Below are 9,162 nucleotides of genomic sequence, written 5' to 3'. Positions count from 1 at the left end.
AATTAACCATGTTTTCCACATATTCATGCATTCTAATTTTAAGTACAGTACATATGCATTGCCTTCACTACTTACTTTGGGGCATTTTGTCCCCTTTTTCTTATTTGCTTTTTTTTTATGCATATGATTAATTTATTGAATGCATGAACATGTCCTAAACATTTTTTTACATTTTCAGAAAATTCTAACATACTCAATTCTCAAACCAGATGTTTCCAAACCCACTCTTCCCCACACTTAATTCATAAGCATTCTCACTAGTCTAAGCTAACCAAGGATTCAAATTAAGGACATTATTGTTTTTCTCTTAGAGTTAATGATATGCTAAAATAAAGAACAAAGGGGTAAATAGGCTCAAAATTGGTTTGCAATAGATAATGAAAAGGTTAAGGCCATATGGGTATGTAAGCTCAGTGAAACAAGGCCTCAATCATATAAGTGTATGCATACATTAAACAATGGAAATATAGAATCAAGCAAGACAAAGATCACAATCTTAGAGAGAAAAACACACACCAAAAATAAAATATTGGTTGATAAAATGCAACCAATTAAATAGGCTCAAAATCTCACTGGTTTTGTGTGTTCAAGCTTTAAACCATGTTCCAAAATAATATTTCTTTCATACAAGTTTTTCAAAAAGTTTTATTCAAACTAGTGAAATACTCTAAAAAGTCTCTTGAAAAAGAAAATATTACTTCAACCAAGTGGTAAAATATGCACAAATAAAACAGACATGCAATCAAACATGCAAATGCAACAATGAAAAACAAAGATTGGTGTTAAGAAGGGACTAACTGACACGCGGAGATCGGTATCGACCTCCCCACACTTAAAGATTTCACCGTCCTCGGTGCATGCTAAGATGTGCGAGTGGACGGGGGTTGTGGTTCCTCAGCTGGGGCTCTTTCTGTTCCTTTCCTTGCTGGTGATTTGGGAGTAGCTTTCTCTTTTCCTTTCTTGGTGGCCATCCTGAAAAAGGGAAGAGAAAGTAAATTAAATTCAAAGAGATAACTATAGCAAGGAAGAGAATGGAAAAGGTGGTGATAGATGCACATTAGGATGTAACTGACATTAACACATGCTCGCGAGTACATGTGAAAAGCCATCAATGGAAAATAGCTAGTGCATATAAGGACAAGTGAATGCAAGGTGTTTATTGGCATGCCGGCAAAGGGCATGAGTAGCATAAACCAAGCATTACTGGTAATAAATCACCATGTTTGTATTGATAATTATGGTCAATTAATAAAATAGTAAAGGGAGTTTATGAAAAGCAAGCATTGAATAGTGTAAAGTAAAATAGAGAAGTGCATAATGCTATATGGGCTTTTTCACAAACACATACATGCATGGTGAATACGGCATAGAAAGTATTAAAGTGAGCATGCAAGCAACCCTTTAAAAATATAATTGCCAAACAATTTTGCAACAATCCACAATGACGCAAATAAAATTCCAACACCAATGAAAATAATGCAATGAATGAAAGTATGCAAACAAATTAAAATAAAATAAAAAGAAAAATAAGAAGAATGAGAAGGTAAAGAAGGGAAGAGGAAGTAAATAAGAAAGAAAAAGAAAAAATTAGGATTTGGAGGAGTGAAAGATAAGATATGTGGCAATTTTAGGGTGAGCTGTGCAGCGCATGCGACGCGACCGCGTAGGGCACGCGTTCGCGTGGATGCGCGTTAAGTATGGGCACGCGATCGCGTCAGTCACGCGATCGCGTGACCCATGTTATGCTTCTGGCACGAGTGCAGCCTCGCGCCAGCACAACTCTCTGTTCAAATAAATTTATTTGCCAAAATTGGGGTGACGCGATCGCGTGGATGGCCATTTTTGGAAAGCGATGCGGCCACGTGGGGCACGTGGTTGCGTGGGAGGGCTTGGGCTTCTAGCACGAGTCCAGCCCAATTCCAGCACAACTTTCGGCCATGCACCTTTTTGACGTCGAAAATCAGGGCACGCGGCCGCGTGTGGCACACGGTCGCGTGGGAGGCCATTATGCCCATGTGACGCGGACGCGTCAGCGACGCGGTCGCGTGGGTCGATTTGTGCCACTGGCATGCCTCCAGCCACGCTCCAGCGTGACTCTCTGTTCATTTTTATTTTCTCCCCTCTCCTTGCGACGCGGACGCGTCGCTGATGCGGTCGCGTCGCGTGGCATCTTTTTTTTATGTAGTATGCAGAATACAATGCTTAATGTGAATGCTATGCATGATTCCAGGTTCAATAAAATAAAATAAAACTCAAAAACAAATAAAACTGAATAAAATTAAAATTGCAAAAGGAACGATCATACCATGGTGGGTTTTCTCCCACCTAGCACTTTTAGTTAAAGTCCTTAAGTTGGACAATTGGTGAGCTTCCTGTTATGGTGGTTTATGCTTGTACTGATCCAGGAATCCCCACCAATGTTTGTACTTCCAATAGCCTCCGGGGTCCCAAACTAGGCATGTAAAGCTCTTAAGTAGCTTCAAACAGATTCTTAGGCTCCCGAGGTGACAAATGTCAGAGTAGATGCCAGGATCCCAAACCTTGCTTTTACACCCATTTTTGTCAGGATCTGTATTTTTCCAGCCGGGTGATAAGTAATTTGAATTCTCACTGCAGCTACCAAACAGCTTCCTAGACCCATTCAATTGAGCTTTACACCAACCTTTGCGTCTAAACTTAAGGCTTACCACAATGAACCTTGCAGGACAATTCTTACCACTAACCATCTTCCTCTTGCTCTTAATGCCACAAAGAGCTCTAAGTTGACCATCCGTCTCCAGTAGCCCATATTCAAGTGGAATTAGAAAGCTAAGGGATATGAATTTTACCCACTTGAATATTGTGAAGGATGATGGAAACTTAGGGGGAGGGGTCTCCAATAACTTTGGCAAGGTGATTTCAAGCTCCACTCCCTTGTGCTCTTTGACAACTTCTACCTCTTGATCAACCTCTACAAAATCTTTAACCATGATCTACCTTGGAGGTTGTACGCTCTTCTCAACATCAACATCAAACAATGTGGAAGGAAGCTTTGTGACTGGACTTTCCAATGGAGGTACAGCATCTTTAAGTCTGCAACCACTTCTTCCTTTTTTAAAAATTGCTGCTTTGTCCAATTGTTTAAGTATAAAATCGTACTCATCCTCGATGTTTTTCTTTCTATGACAACTCCTTTCAACTATTCTTTCATCTTCAAGGGTTTCCCCAACCCTTACCCATAGGGCCTCCTCTAGCTCTTTATGAAGTATGGATTCGCGAAGATGATTCCTTCTTTGCTGTTCCATATCAATAGCATAATTGGGATCATCTTGCTCTTGGATTGATGGATGTGGGTGCTCTTCCATGGATGGTGGTGATGGGATGGGGAGATTATTCTGTGGTTGAAAAGGAAGTGTACTAGAGCTTGAGGGTTGATTGTTGAAGGGATTTGGTAATCCGATTTGGGCGGCGAAAGCTTGTATAGTATAGTTTAGATCACCAATTGCTTTCTCCAAGGAGATTTGGGGTGGATAGGAGGGCTTATTTGTTGGGAGAAAGGGTTCATGGTAGGAAGGTGGTTCATCTTGATAATGATAAGGAGATGGTGTATATTGAGGTGGTGGTTCTGTGTATGGTTCATATGGTGGCTGGTGTGGTGAATAAGGATTGGGGTCATATGGAGGTAAATGGTGGAAAGGGGCTTGTGAGTGTGGCAGTTCAAAGTTATGTTGAGAGGATGGTCTATAGGCACGGGGTGGGACTTGTTCGTAGTTACAAGGTTGTCCACCATATCTTTCAGTTGGGTATGCATTGTAGAATGGTCATTATCCATGATATCTTGGAGGGTGTTGTTGCCTAAAGGGTTGATTAGATCTTCTTGGCTCCATCCATCCTTGATTGGTCTGACCTTGATGCATATTCCTGCTGTGGTTTCTATTTCCTTCAACAAAGTTAGAACCAAACTCAAAGCGAGAGGGGTGAGAATTTATAGTAATTAATAAAAATTAAAAACACAAATAAATAAACAAGCAGAAGAAAATTGTTTTTTAAATATTTACAATAACCAATAATAAGGCACACGTTTGCAATCCCCCAGCAACAGCACCATTTTGATGAGAGAACTTTTGCGTGGTCTAGAAATTTGCGGATAAATTTTCGTTGCAAGTATAGTTTCTAAACCTTCAAAAGTCCTTTCATACAAACGTTTTGGTTGTCACAAGTAACAAACCCCTTTAAAATTGATAACCGAGTATTTAAACCTCGGGTCGTCTTCTCAAGGAATTGTAGGGAGGTATGTTCTTATTATTGGCTACGAAAAAGGTAAAATTGGGGTTTTGGAAGTAAGGTGCGAATATATTATATGACAAGTAAAATAAAATAATAATAGCTGTAAAATAAACCTTTGGCAAGGTATAAGAACTAGAGGTCCTTTCCTAGTTATCCTTATCAATTGTGATGAGAATTGGATTTTTCTCCCACTTTGTTAACCTCTAACTATGAAGGTAAGTTAAGTGGATGAATTCCAATTTTCAATTAACAATGAGTTTGATAACTCAAGAGTCGCCAGTTATTTAACCAAAGCCCAAAGGAAAACTATCTACTCGAATAAAAATAATTTGGATAAGTACCGACAACATAAATTAAAGAAAGCAATCATAGATCTGAAATATCTCAAATAGCATTAATTTAAAAGAGTAATCTGTAATATGAAAGAGTTCATAAATTTAATTGGAAAAATAAATAAAAATAAAGAACTTGGGATTGAGAGTCACTCCTAAAACTAAGAGAAGTCCTAATCCTAATCCTAAGAGATAGAGGAGAGAACCTCTCTCAAAACTAAATCTAAATCATGGAAATGTAAATTATGAAAAGCCTTCTTATGAATGGATGCATTCCCCCACTTTATAACCTCTGGTCTATGCTTTCTGGACTTGGATTTAGGCCAAAAAGGGGTTTAGAACTCGCTGGGGCGTGTTCTGTAATTTTCTGGTGCGTGGCATCTGTCACGCGTCCGCGTGGGTCACGCGGTCGCGTCATTCGGAGCTTTTCCTTGCCACACGGTCGCGTCAGTCATGCGACCACGTCATGTGCGTTCTGCTTAAGGCGCGCGGTCGCGTCAGTCATGCGGCCGCGTCGCTGAATCTTCGCTTCTGGCATGCGATTGCGTCGTCCATGCGATCGCGTGAACACCAGTTTCCTTAAAGCTCCATTTTGCTTTCTCCTTCCATTTTTGTATGTTTCCTTTTCCATCCTCTAAGTCATTCCGCCTTAGAAAATCTGAAACTACTCAACATACTAATCACAGCATCGAATGGAAATAAAGGTAATTAAAATAATTAATTTTTAAAGCTTAGGAAACAAGTTTTTCACAATACGACATAATAAGGAAGGGAAAGTAAAACCATGCAATTAATGTGAATAAGTGGATGAAGGATTATATAAATCACTCAAATTAAGCACAAAAGAACTCACGAAATATGGGTTTATCACTTATTCTTACAAGTTATTAATATAGACTATTTTTATTTTCATTTAATCCTTTCATTATTATTTATCATGTCTTCTTTTATTTTCACCATTAATTTTGTGAATTTTATAATTATGATGAGTGAGTAGTTTCATGACTTGATTGGGGATGATTGAAAGGAACCCTTGAATTGAACTACTCAAGAGAGAAATTACAATTGGGTTTATTGTTGAATCACTCTCTAATCATTAACTCTAGTCCTTCCCAAGGGAGAGGATTAGGACTTATGACTAGAAACTGATTTCCAACTTGCTTGACTTTCCTTTACCTAGTAAGGGTTAACTAAGCAGAGTAACTTCCAATTATTAATTAATCTTGAGAGTAATTCAACAAGAATATGGCTTTCAACTAATCTACCCCCAGTCAAGGCTTTTATTTAGAATTAATTAAATTCTCTATTTTAATTTCCTATTTACCAACTCAACCATTTTTTAAAACACCCGATTGATGAAATACCACATCTCTCTGCAACTCGTTGGGAGACGACCTGGGATTCATACTCCCAGTATTTTAATTTTTAATATTGTGACAACCCCTTTTTAAATTGATAAGCGAATTTTCAGCTGGTTAAGGATTGTAGTTGCAACGTATTCCTACTAATAAATTCTTAACTTGCCAATTTCTGTCACGTCAATCTCTCCATCTCCCATGACTCGGAGGTGGAAGCTTTTGCCTTCCCTTTCCTCTTTCTAGAGGTTTCTCCGGCCTTAGGTGCCATAAATGGTTATGGAAAAACAAAAAAGTAATGCTTTTACCACACCAAACTTAAAAGGTTTGCTCATCCTCGAGCAAAAGAAGAAAGAAAGAAGGAGGAGAAGAAGAAAATAGAGGAGATAGAGGGAGATAGGTGGTTCGGCCAAGAGGAGGGAAAGGTGTTTCTGTTGTGTGAATATGAAGGAGTTGTGAGGGGTTTATATAGGGGTGAGGGGAGGGTTCGATTTTGGTCATTAGGGTTGGGTTTGGGAGGAAAAAGTGTTTGAATTTTAAAGTGAGGTAGGTGGGGTTTTTGGGGAAGAGATATGGAGGTAATTGGTGAAGAGAATATAGGGAAGAGGATATGATTTGATTAGTGAATGAGAGAGAGAGAGGGGTAGGGTAGGTGGGGATCCTATGGGGTCCACAGATCCTGAGGGGTCAAGGATGTATCATCCCTGCTCCTATTAGGCGTACAAAATGCCCTTGATGTGCAATCCTGGCATTTAACGCCAGATTGCTGTTTGTTTCTGGCGTTAAACGCCAGCTTTTATTCCTTTCCTGGCGTTAAACGCCAGGTTGCAACATGTTTCTGGTGTTTAACGCCAGTATGGTGCTTGTTTCTAGCGTTTAACGCCCAGAATTGTGCCAGACTGGGCGTTAAATGCCCATTCTACTACCCTTACTGGCGTTTAAATGCTAGTAAGTCTTTCCTCCAGGGTGTGCTGTTTTTAATGATGTTTTTGATTTTTTTTAATTTTTGCAATTGTTTTTGTGGCTCCACATGATCATCAACCTAAAAAAAAGAAATAACATAGGTAAATAAAAATTGGGTTGCCTCCGAACAAGTGCTTCTTTAATGTCAATAGCTTGACAGTGAGCTCTCATAGAACCTCACAGATGTTTAGAGCATTGTTGGAACCTCCCAACACCAAACTTAGAGTTTGAATGTGGGGGTTCAACACCAAACTTAGAGTTTGGTTGTGGCCTCCCAACACCAAACTTAGAGTTTAACTGTGGGGGCTTTGGTTGACTCTGCAGTGAGAGAAGCTTTTCTTGCTTCCTCTCCATGGTTATAGAGGGAGATCCTTGAGTTTTAAACATAAGGTAGTCCTCATTCAGTTGAAGGACCAACTCTCCTCTGTCCACATCAATCACAGCTTTTGTTGTGGCTAGGAAGGGTCTTCCAAGGATGATGGATTCATCCTCATCCTTCCCAGTGTCTAAGATTATGAAATCAGCAGGGATGTAAAGGCCTTTGACCTTTACTAGCACGTCCTCTACCTGTCCATAAGCCTTTTTCATGGATTTGTCTGCCATCTCTAATGAAAATATGTCAGCCTGTACCTCAAAAATTTCCAGTTTCTCCATTACAGAGAATGGCATTAAGTTTATGATTGACCCCAGGTCACACAAAGCCTTCTCAAAGGTCATGGTGCCTATGGTATAGGGAATTAGGAATTTACCAGGATCCTATTTCTTTTGAGGTAAAGTATACTGAACCAAGGTATTCAGTTCATTAATGAGTAATGGAGGATCATCCTCCTAAGTCTCATTACCAAATAGCTTGACATTCAGCTTTATGATTGCTCCTAAATACTGGGCAACTTGCCCTTCAACAATATCTTCATCTTCTTCAAAAGATGAATAGTCATCAGAGCTCATGAAAGGTAAAAGGAGGCTCAATGAATCTCTATGGTCTAGGTGAGCCTCAGATTCCTTAGATTCCTCAATTGGAAACTCCTTTTTGTCCAGAGGATATCCCAAGAGGTCTTCCTTACTGGGATTCATGTCTTCCTCCTCCTTTGTGCATTCGGCCACACCAAGTAAGGTTATGGCCTTGCACTCTCTTTTTGGGTTCTCTTCTGTATTGCTTGGGAGAGTACTAGGAGGAGTTTCAGTGACTCTTTTACTCAATTGGCCCACTTGTGCCTCCAAATTTCTAATGGAGGACCTTCTTTCATTCATGAAACTTAGAGTGGCCTTAGATATATCAGAGACTATGTTTGCTAAGCTATAGGGGCTTTGCTTAGAATTCTCTGTCTGTTGCTGAGAGGATGATAGAAAAGGCTCGCTATTGCTAAACCTGTTTCTTCCACCATTATTAAAGCCTTGTTGAGGCTTTTGTTGATCCTTCCAAGAGAAATTTGGATGATTTCTCCATGAGGGATTATAGGTGTTTCCATAGGCTTCACCCATGTAATTCACCTCTGCTATTGCAGGGTTCTCAGGATCATAGGCTTCTTCTTCAGAAGATGCCTCTTTAGTACTGTTGGATGCATTTTGCAATCCATTCAGACTCTGAGAAATCATGTTGACTTGCTGAGTCAACATTTTATTCTGAGCCAATATGGCATTCAGAGCATCAATTTCAAGAACTCCCTTCCTCTGAGGCGTCCCATTACTCACAGGATTCCTTTCAAAAGTATACATGAACTGGTTATTTGCAACCATGTCAATGAGTTCCTGAGCTTCTGCAGGCATTTTCTTCATGTGAATAGATCCACCTGCAGAATGGTCCAATGACATCTTAGACAATTCAGACAGACCATCCTAGAATATATCCAGGATGGTCCATTCTGAAAGCATGTCAGAAGGACACTTTTTGGTCAGTTACTTGTATCTCTCCCAAGCTTCATAGAGGGATTCACCTTCTTTCTGTCTGAAGGTTTGAACATCCACTCTAAGCTTACTCAGCTTTTGAGGAGGAAAGAACTTGGCTAAGAAAGCCGTGACCAGCTTATCCCAAGAGTTCAGGCTATCTTTAGGTTGAGAGTCCAATCATACTCTAGCTTTGTCTCTTATAGCAAAAGGGAAAAGCATAAGCCTCTAGACCTCGAAATCAACCCCATTGGTCTTAACAGTATCACAGATCTGCAAGAATTTAGTTAAGAACTGAAAAGGGTCTTCTGATGGAAGTCCATAAAACTTGTAATTTTGTTGCATCAGAGAAACTAATTGAG

At 39.7% G+C, this 9,162-nt stretch overlaps 1 non-coding gene across 1 annotated transcript; it reads left to right on the top strand.

The window, feature by feature from the left end:
• Positions 1 to 8,782: 8,782 nt before the first annotated feature.
• Positions 8,783 to 8,890, top strand: LOC127746990 (small nucleolar RNA R71). Its single transcript, XR_008008795.1, has one exon. It is a non-coding gene; the product is annotated as a small nucleolar RNA R71 (small nucleolar RNA).
• The last annotated feature ends 272 nt before the right edge of the window (positions 8,891 to 9,162 follow it).

Source organism: Arachis duranensis, chromosome 4 (assembly GCF_000817695.3).
Source record: "Arachis duranensis cultivar V14167 chromosome 4, aradu.V14167.gnm2.J7QH, whole genome shotgun sequence".
Taxonomy (NCBI): domain Eukaryota; kingdom Viridiplantae; phylum Streptophyta; class Magnoliopsida; order Fabales; family Fabaceae; genus Arachis; species Arachis duranensis.
This window is presented reverse-complemented; position numbering and strand designations above follow the sequence as displayed.